General features: G+C 37.0%; 1 long non-coding RNA gene across 1 annotated transcript in view; it reads right to left on the bottom strand.

Moving 5' to 3' along the window:
• Nucleotides 1–344: 344 nt before the first annotated feature.
• Nucleotides 345–9,210, bottom strand: part of LOC146588897 (uncharacterized) — a 73,384-nt gene continuing 64,518 nt past the window's right edge. The window contains exons 2-3 of the long non-coding RNA XR_014897333.1: nucleotides 1,238–1,346; nucleotides 345–408 (exon numbers count right to left, since the gene is read on the bottom strand). This is a non-coding gene — a long non-coding RNA (uncharacterized LOC146588897). The remainder of the gene's footprint in view (nucleotides 409–1,237; nucleotides 1,347–9,210) is intronic.

Here is a 9,210-nt window from a genome sequence, read left to right as displayed (position 1 = left end):
CAAGACTGGAGGCGCCTGGGGCTAACATATAATGAATGCCAAATGCGTGTGACAATAGACTGATCGTGGAGAAGAATTGAAAAATTTTAAGTAGTACTTTTATTTCATTTATAAAAAGCAAACTGACTACACTTAATTCATTTAAAAGGAGCCAATCATGTCCCTGCAGTTCCAGACCCAGGTAACAAACCTTTTCTACCAACCCCATTAAAGTGCTAGGGCATGAGATATTTTGGAATAAGGCTGAATAAGGTAAAAAACAGAAAAAAAAAAAAACATTTTAGGTTGGGAGTTACACATCATTGAATTAGTTTCATTTTTCCTTTTAAAGATTCTGCCCTTACCTTTAAATGCAACAAGAGGGTAAATTCCTTCTGCTGGAATGTATCATGTCAGAACTGTTGGATTCTAGAAAAGTAAGAAATCTGCTTAAAGGCTAGACTGATACAAGATGAATTATTTGTATTAATTTGTGCAATAAACAGACCAGAAATTTTTATCCCAACATTGCCAGTTATTCTAAATAACCTAACAACTTCAAGTATTGCTATTGCAAGATCACAGAAAATGTGAAATCTCCAGAAGGAAAAATATTACACACTGTACTACATACAGAGGATAATTAATACAGCTTTTTAGGTTTTAGAAAATACTGCACTTAGAAGTGCAAGTCAACTAACAGACTGTCTATAATCTATAAATGCTTCCATATTCACAGACATCAGCAGTCTTAGAGCTACAAAAAAGTAATAATACATACATACTAATGCATCATGTTTTGTCCTTTGGGGAGTATATTTTTGAAAAGGGCCAAGGCAGCAATAACAGTCCCTCTAAAAACTCTAAATGCCATAATTGTTTTACATGAATTAGAGTGCTAATATTAATTAATGATGAATGTTTTGTATATGTAACTATGATGAATATAGCCAAAGGAAAAAAAATAGCTTGTCCTTTAAGTTGACATACAAAAAAATGTTGCTGTTTGAAGGTTTGGAACTGGTTAAATACAGGATTATTTTAACCACATTTCAATGAAGAACATGAAATATGGCCCACAAGGTCATGCAATTTAGCAAAACATTGCTTTCCTTCCATTTTTTTTCCAAGTTACGTAGAAACAAAAGCAAAATTGCCAGAATACCTCTTTAGCCATATTTTAATCAAACTGGCTGTAGCTAATAAAACGTTTTTTTCTCTAGGGCACCCCACAGAAAACATCTAAAGAGGAATCAACCTGCATTCCTTGCGTTCCTCTTGAGAGCTCAGCTGTGTTGGGCATTCTGGGAACACACACGAACACTTGGGCGTCAGTCCTTTCTCCGACGAGCTGTTGGAGCTCAACCCTGTACAGAGTGAGAAGGAGATGAGAGACAAGAAAGAAAAGAGCTGTCCTGATCCACCACCACAGAACAGTTTGCAGGAACGGAACTGTAATTTGGAAGTCTAACTCTAGTCTGAGTTTATTACACAGAGCAGAATTCATTCCTTAGGTACTGGGTGTGACTGTGGCTGTAGAGGGCAGATTCTGTTCTTCTGTCATTGTAGATCAGAAATAGCTCTACTGGTGTTAGTAAGAATTAACTGATACAAAAGCCGCTAGCAGTGAGACAGGGATCAGTGCTGGAGTTTCTATTTGTAGAGTTCTTTAAAACCACTGTGGAAAATGGAAAATGTTTGGTCTGTGAGCAAGGGAAAAGCTTTTTCAAGTAACAACACAACAAAATTATGCCTTCTCTATTTTCCAGTTGAACAAGTGTAGAATTTTTTTAAATTCAGTTTCCGGTACCCATTCCCACCCACAAAACCTCTTTAGCCTGGTCAGAGAAATAGGAATTCACAAGATAATTAGCTTGAACAGAAATACGTCAAATAGGTGGTTCTAAAATTCTTGTTTCTGATTTCATTACATCGATACTGCACAGGATGCTAGAATGTGGATTTACACATGACTAGTCACTTTGGACTATAGTGACAGCTAGTYGTGAATCACATTCTTTGTATTTCCCACATAGACATTTATATACAAACTAGACTACGTCTAAACCAATGTAAAATAAGGCACAGAGTGACTACAAATCCTATTCTTCAAGTGCAACAAGAGAGCAAAATATTTTGGATGGAGAGTTGTACTATCTTGCAAAATCCCTCCTATAATTTTAAACTAGCTTTGCTTCCTTCCCCTCACTGAAAGCTCTTTCAAAACTCACAGTCTAAATGTATTCATGACTAAAATACCCATTTCATCTTGTACCAACATTACCATGTTCATCACCTGATTTACCTTAATGTCAGTAAGCATGCTGTTTAAACAAATTTAGGACTGACAAGTCAGCCAAAGGGAACTTTTCTCCCCCAGCCAGGACCACAGTTTGCCCTGGAAAGAGGGAGGCCAAATAGAAAGTCCATCACATCATCTGCAAGGCAGCGTGATAGGTAATGCTGTCCCTACCCAGCTACTTCGTCTACTGTTTACTGCCTATGAAATGCAGGATGCTCTAAACTTTTCAGACTCACTGCATCAAGTCTCGTAACAGTGCCTGTCTCCAGATCATAGACTTAAAACCTGAGAGAGAGTTTGAGAGTACTAAAATACTTTGTTTGCAAGTGTAGCATACTGCTGTGTTTGAGATACAAGGCATCACTAAGTCCACAGAGATTTGGACATACATTAGTTTTATCAACAACAGTATAGTACAATTGAAACATCATTACTTGGAGTTGACACCTAAAGCTTTGACATTCTTACCTACTTACGCATATCCTCTTGGCAAATTGACTGCGTAAACAGTTGGCAACAGATACAGCAATGTTTAAAAACAATCTAGATTATCTCACATATATTTGGTCTCCTTCTTTAGAAAGATGCATGCTTAAACTACTTTGTAAACATAATAATCAGAACTGGAGAATTTCAAAATTTTTGTGTATTACATCCTAAGAAACTGTGTTAGGAGTATTATGAGGGCTGAAAATTCAAGCCTTCTAAGAGAACAGAAGTTGCCATTAATTCAATCTCCTTAAAACTTCATTCGTTAATTTTCAAGAAGATCCTACATCAAAGAATACAAAGGACTATTGCTAGTCAAAGAACAAGCAACTGTTCAAAATTTTTATTTTCTCCTGACTGTTCAGTGTACAGTCTGTGGCTTTATTCATGAAGTACTGTCCAAGTCCTGTTTTGAAAACAGAACTATTAATTTCTCCATGGAATTCTGGTGATGCTTATTGCTATAGTATTACAAGGTTTCACATTAGTACACCTCTATGAGTTGAGCACATACTATCAACTCAATCTTCAGGATGGGAAACCTTAGCACAGAGAGAGAAGGAATCTGCCTTACTTCGGTTCTAAATCTTGAGTTCAAAGTACCTGATTTAGACTATTTAGCACTGTGTTCCCTTGACCAGTTGCAACTGCGTGAACTTCAGCAAATGAAATTGTTGTGTCTCAAGTTAGACACACCAAAAAGACGACAAAGGAGTAACTACCTTTAAAAAGCACAGCTCGACTGAGATACGATAAAAATGCTGTGGTAAAGACCAAGAATCCTGTACCTTACTCAAAAGAACTCTTTCATCCTGCTTGCAGTCTGCTACTGAATATGCTGAATACCTTCCACTGCCACAATTTAAATACGTGAATCAGGAACTCTAAATATTAAAATTCATAACAAGATTTACAGAACTGATGTAATGTACACTACTAACACAAAAAAAGGGATGATTTACAAAAAAGGTTTTAGTAATATTGTGCATGTTTCATTCATATGCCCAGGAATCATACTGTCTGAATGCTCTTCTAGGTAAGTGGTAGATTCTCAGTAATCAAGAGATGGGCTTTGCTGTGTGAGCACAGCAGCACCTTGATATTGAGTGACSTCTTTTTATAGTGAAATTCAAACAAACTAGCCCTAAATTAGCCCTACTACTACAAAAAACAAACTACCTTGCCCTAAGCAGGTGATTTCCTAGGAGAATATAATGATCATGACTGATTTGGCTAGCCTAACTCCTTTTTGTTAATAAATAATAAATGAACATTGCTGGGGAGGACATGATCACATTATTAACATAAATTTCTCAAAATTTATTAACCTAAACGATTGAATCTTTTTTCAAGTTCTAAGTTAAGCACCAAGTTAAGCAGTCAAGTTTCTTTTCAACAGCTATCTAATCCAGGAAGGGTTCATTGAACTGCTTCTTGTATTACTGGAAAATGCTTAGGATCCCAGCTTAATCAGTGGTCTYGGAATTGGACATGCCCATCTCCAGACCTGCAGTATATGAGGAACACACTGGAAATGTACTTTACATCTGATCATTGTGGAACTATTTTCCTGGAATGAAAGGTAGCAGGAAGTTGCTCAAAAGCTGGAGCCATAACTAATCTTAATCCGCTATACAGCAAACTTTTAAGATTCCATTCAATAAATATAGTTTATGCCTATGTGGCTAATACCTTGCAGAATAATTTTTAAAGCACCGATGATGGAGGAGCAACAATCTCATTTCTACTCTTCTTCTCTTCCAAAACATACATAAGCAAAGTTGTTCGAGGGAAAAAAGACTTAACAGTAGAACTCAGAGGCCCAAATGAAGGCTGGGGCCAGCTGCAGTGCAGAGCTGTCTGAACACAACTTGGAAAGAGACTCCACTCTGAAGAAACATAACTGACAAAGCAAAGGTGGCAAAAGATGGGAAGACACCAAAAGCACAGTGAGTGAAGGAAGTGACCAAGCTGTCCATCAGATAACAGGCTACAGGTTTTCTGAAACCTTACGTGCTGCTGTTCTGACAAGTGGCAAACACTGCTACTTTCGTCATTCTCGTCAAACAGGACATACAAAATAAGGAAACTCAATTCCTGCTTTAAGTGTATAAAAGCAAGCAATGTTAATCCAACGCATAATCTCAGGTTTGATAATAAATTATTTTATCACCATTAATACTGATAAAGACTTGACATATTTATTGGTATATAGTAATAGCTGTTAAAATTCAGCTTTTAACAAAGTTATCAAAATACTGTGAGAACAGCTGACAAAATTAACATTCTAATGGCAACCATTGATACAGTAACTGTTGTACAGGCTGATTCTGGAGCCAATCCATGAACTATAGATGATTAATAAAGAAAAATAAAAATCTGCCTTCATTGCAGGAAGTGTGGAAGTTTACGTTACACACATACAAAAACCTAAATGAGTCAACAAATACTTTAAGAGAGCCAAAAATTAGTTTAGTTGAACATGGGGCCCCTTGTCTATGCAGGCTTTTCAGATAATGTTTTCCATAAAAGAAATGTAGAACCATTTAATGCTCAGTCACTATTTTTCTGGGGATATGTCTTGGCTGCACTATGCTTAAGAGTTTAGACCGCTACTGAAGAAGGAACAGTCCTCTCCCAAGGTAGTTACAATTTAAATCTTCTGTTAGGACGGAAAGTTCATTTTATTGTGCTTTTTCTTTTTTGCCATTGTGCACCTTGGCAGTCTTCAGTTTCTTCCTACTCACTGTGAGCACAAATGACAATAGAAAGAAGCATGTTGTAGCTGCAGGACAAGTACATGAGTATCTGGACTTTGAAAGACCAAAAGACGAAGCAAAATATTAGAAAGAAGCTCTAACAGATCATGAATGCCAACATTTGCAAAATCTGTGGTCATGGGATGAACATTTGATCAAAAWTGACAGTACATACAATAGAGATGCAAGATTTTTGCAATTTATATTATAATGGCCCTAGGAACAAGAAACAGGATTTTATTATGTAGCACTTACTTAATGCTTAGTACATTTTAGGTTCCTGTACCTCACTGGAATTCTTCCATGCTATTGTAATGACATAAAAAGTTAGAGTTTCTGAGAAAGAAGGAATCTCTTTTTGAGTGTATCCACTGCTTTTAACACCCACAAAATTTTCTTGCCATTTGAACACTTGCCCTTTAAAACTAGTCAGTGTGAATTGCTGGTTTTACTCATCATACATTTTTTCAAAGCATATATTAAATACTCTCAGTGAGATCTTGTCACCTCTTCCCCACCTCATTCCCCACTGAAGTCAATGTCAGTTTTGTTACTGAAATCAGCAAGGTTGGGATTTCTTTCTTTCTCATTAAAAAGTATTCAGACACCACAGGTCTTTTTGTTTGGCAAGATCCTGTTTCCATTTTATCCAAACCATCAGCGCTCAGGGAACAAACCAGATCAACCTTCTAATGAATTCTGAGACCAATCTGGGTACCCCTCAGTCACTACACAGTCTTGCTCACCTGACTCAGCCTTTACTGTTCCTCACTTACACCTTTCTTTAAACATTAAACTAAGACAGTGGAACAAATTCTGTTTCCAGTGATCTTAACATAAATTTAAAGGACCTGTACTTAACACAGCTGATGACTCTAATTCCTCAAGTAGCTTGAACCTAAATTACAATTAAAAAGTGCTTACACACCAGAAACACAGTTTGAGTACATCAGTTTGTCCTTAAAATGTATGCATGTCAAAATCTTCCTATACAGAGTGTAGCAATTGCTCTGTAAGCAAAATCCTCCAGTACATAGCTCTGCACATGATGGAAAGAAATTGGGCAACTGTCAAACTTCCCTTGTCTTGAATTTGAGAATCTTAGCTTTAAAGATGGCATGTCACAGCCTGTGAAGCCACCAAGACAAACTAGCTGTTTTACACAGAGGGTAATTCAGTTAGTAATTTCATGGCCATTTCACTTCCAGAAGTGTTATATATGTAAGTGGGTGAGGCCACCCACATGGTCTAGTGTTGTGGTCTGGTTGCTCTGTTGGAAAAAGCAGTATAAAGTCAGCTTTTTGGCTTCTGCCAGCACATCCAGATGATTTCAATTTGTTCAGATTCCACTAGAGTGGTCAGCATTACTTTGACAACGCTGTGCCAATAGGCAACACTGCGGCCTTAAAAATTTCAATACGTGCTGGGATCAGGCAGAGGTACAGCTATCTGTTCTACAATCCGTTACCCGTATGGCTTCTTAAATGTAGGTCCATTAGGTAACTCCCATATATGCAAGTGTTCATTGTGTGGCTTATATTCAATAAACACTTTCTCAAACTCACGTTTCTATTGATGGAGTAAGGAAAGATTATAACAATAGCCATACCTTAGGGGACCAGACATTGAGTTTATTATTAAGTAGAGTTCAGAATCCTGAAACTTACAGTACCACATTTGAGTGAACTTACTCATTAGCAGTTAAATCAGTAAGTGCCAAAAGACTGACCCAACAGTTTTTATGGTTGTTTCTAAGTAACATAAATTGTGTATGGAGAATAGTAATACTACAGAGGAAATTTTATTTTTTAACTTGTGTTTCGCAGCCCTGCCTATAAGCATAAAAGACCTCAGGATAGTACAAGATTATCTGTTGACCACAGAACAGTTTAAACATTCAAAAGGTGTTCTTTGAATTTTTGGATGGAATTTTATTATGCAGTAAAAGAGAGGAAATCGTCTTGGCACTTCTGATGTTCCTGGTGTTCAGCAAGTTAAGCATCAGCATGAGTCCAACCTCATATTGGCAAGAATTGCATGTTCTCAGAGTTTCCATCTACTAGTTGCCATTTCATTAGAGAGATGGTGTGTGGAGAACAAATGGGTTCTCTTTCTAGACATTCGGGCTGTTGTATAGGTTGTTAAATCATCAGAGGAATTAAGTGTTTTAAAGCTATTCTGGACTCAGACTACAGTGCATGACATATAAAAAACATTTCTTAGCAAAGTACTCTTTGTACTTGGAAAAGCAAACAGCATTGCTGATGCCACTGATGAACTCATTACCTGCAACAAAGTTTCCAGTTTTTGGAACTAGACTGGGAGGAGCAGTTACTGTTCAGAACTGACATCAAATACCTTTCATTTTACTTCATCACCTTGTCTTCTTACCTTTATCAAAATTCATAAGGATCACTCACAGAAAGGGAGATGCTTTTACAATGAAGTGTAATCCACAAGGTGAGTGCAGGAATCAAGATAAAAATCATTTCCTGACACTCCAATTTAAGCAATCGGGGAACAAACCTATCAGTTAAAAGATACCCAACTGGTATGCACACACATACTTTACTTATTTTTAGTAAATTTATAGRCTTTCTCAGCCAATTAAGCAGCTTGTGTTTACAAAATTGCTAAACGCTTGGAACATTTTACAGACCTGACATTGAATTGATACTCTACCGAAGTTAGTAACTCTCATGCATAATACAAGTGTGTTTTATTCCCCAGTAACATCTAACCTGTTTATCAACAGGGAACCAGTATCATCTCAGTGTCTTTGCTAATTATTTGTAGAAGATAAAGACAGTAAGTAACTCTGAGATCACTGTGAAGAACAGGCCGTTACATGCAACAACAAAAAGACTGAACAGGTATCACTTCTCCTCCTAACTTGGCAAATACTGAGCCAAAGTGCAAGTATAGTGTAAATAAGCAAAGTTATTACAGTAGTTTCGTCTTGTGAACAAAACTAGAAACAGGTTTATGAACTCTACAGCTGCTGTGGCATTTCTCAAAATTAACTAGGGAAAATCACTAGTTCCAGGATCTGAAATTCTGCCACTTTTAGGAGGTATGCAAAGAACACAAACATACATTTGAAAAAGTTTGAGAAAATCACAGGATACCAATATTCTCTTTCTGGTATAGTAGGAGCCCACAGCGAATAAATTATGTCCCTACCCAATAAATCAAGCATACAAAACCAGCATTACTCTTCAAATACAGATAGAATCTGATAGACATACAGATCAAGTCACCCATACAGACCAAGTCACCCAAGCTGCAAGAAGTTCTCAGGGATAGGAAGATGGGCACCTAATGGCTCTAAGCATGTAACAGCTACATTAACAGCTAATTTTTCTACAGTTATCAGTGACTCAGGAAAGGTGCTGGGTATCTCTGTGTTCACAAGAAGGCAAAGGTACTAACTCTTTCTGAAGTCATTCAGCACTTTTACCTACATTTACCATTTAACTATTCCAGTAAAAAATGTAAACCAGTAGTCTGTTTATTTCCAAAAAAGAACAAACTCGATTTACATTTTATTAGCAAGGAAAGTTTTCTGGTAAGAGTTCTCATCTCACTGGAACTGAAGAGCTGCCAGCTGCATAGGAAAACATGCTTAAAGAAAGATCACTTTGGAATAACTTAAAATATCCCCATATCCTTTCCACCTCT

The sequence above is a fragment of the Rhea americana genome, unplaced genomic scaffold (assembly GCF_003343005.1).
Source record: "Rhea americana isolate MKP2758 unplaced genomic scaffold, rheAme1 scaffold_49, whole genome shotgun sequence".
Classification (NCBI taxonomy): Eukaryota; Metazoa; Chordata; class Aves; order Rheiformes; family Rheidae; genus Rhea; species Rhea americana.
Note: the sequence above shows the minus strand (reverse complement) of the source record. Positions and strands in the feature narration are given on the sequence as shown.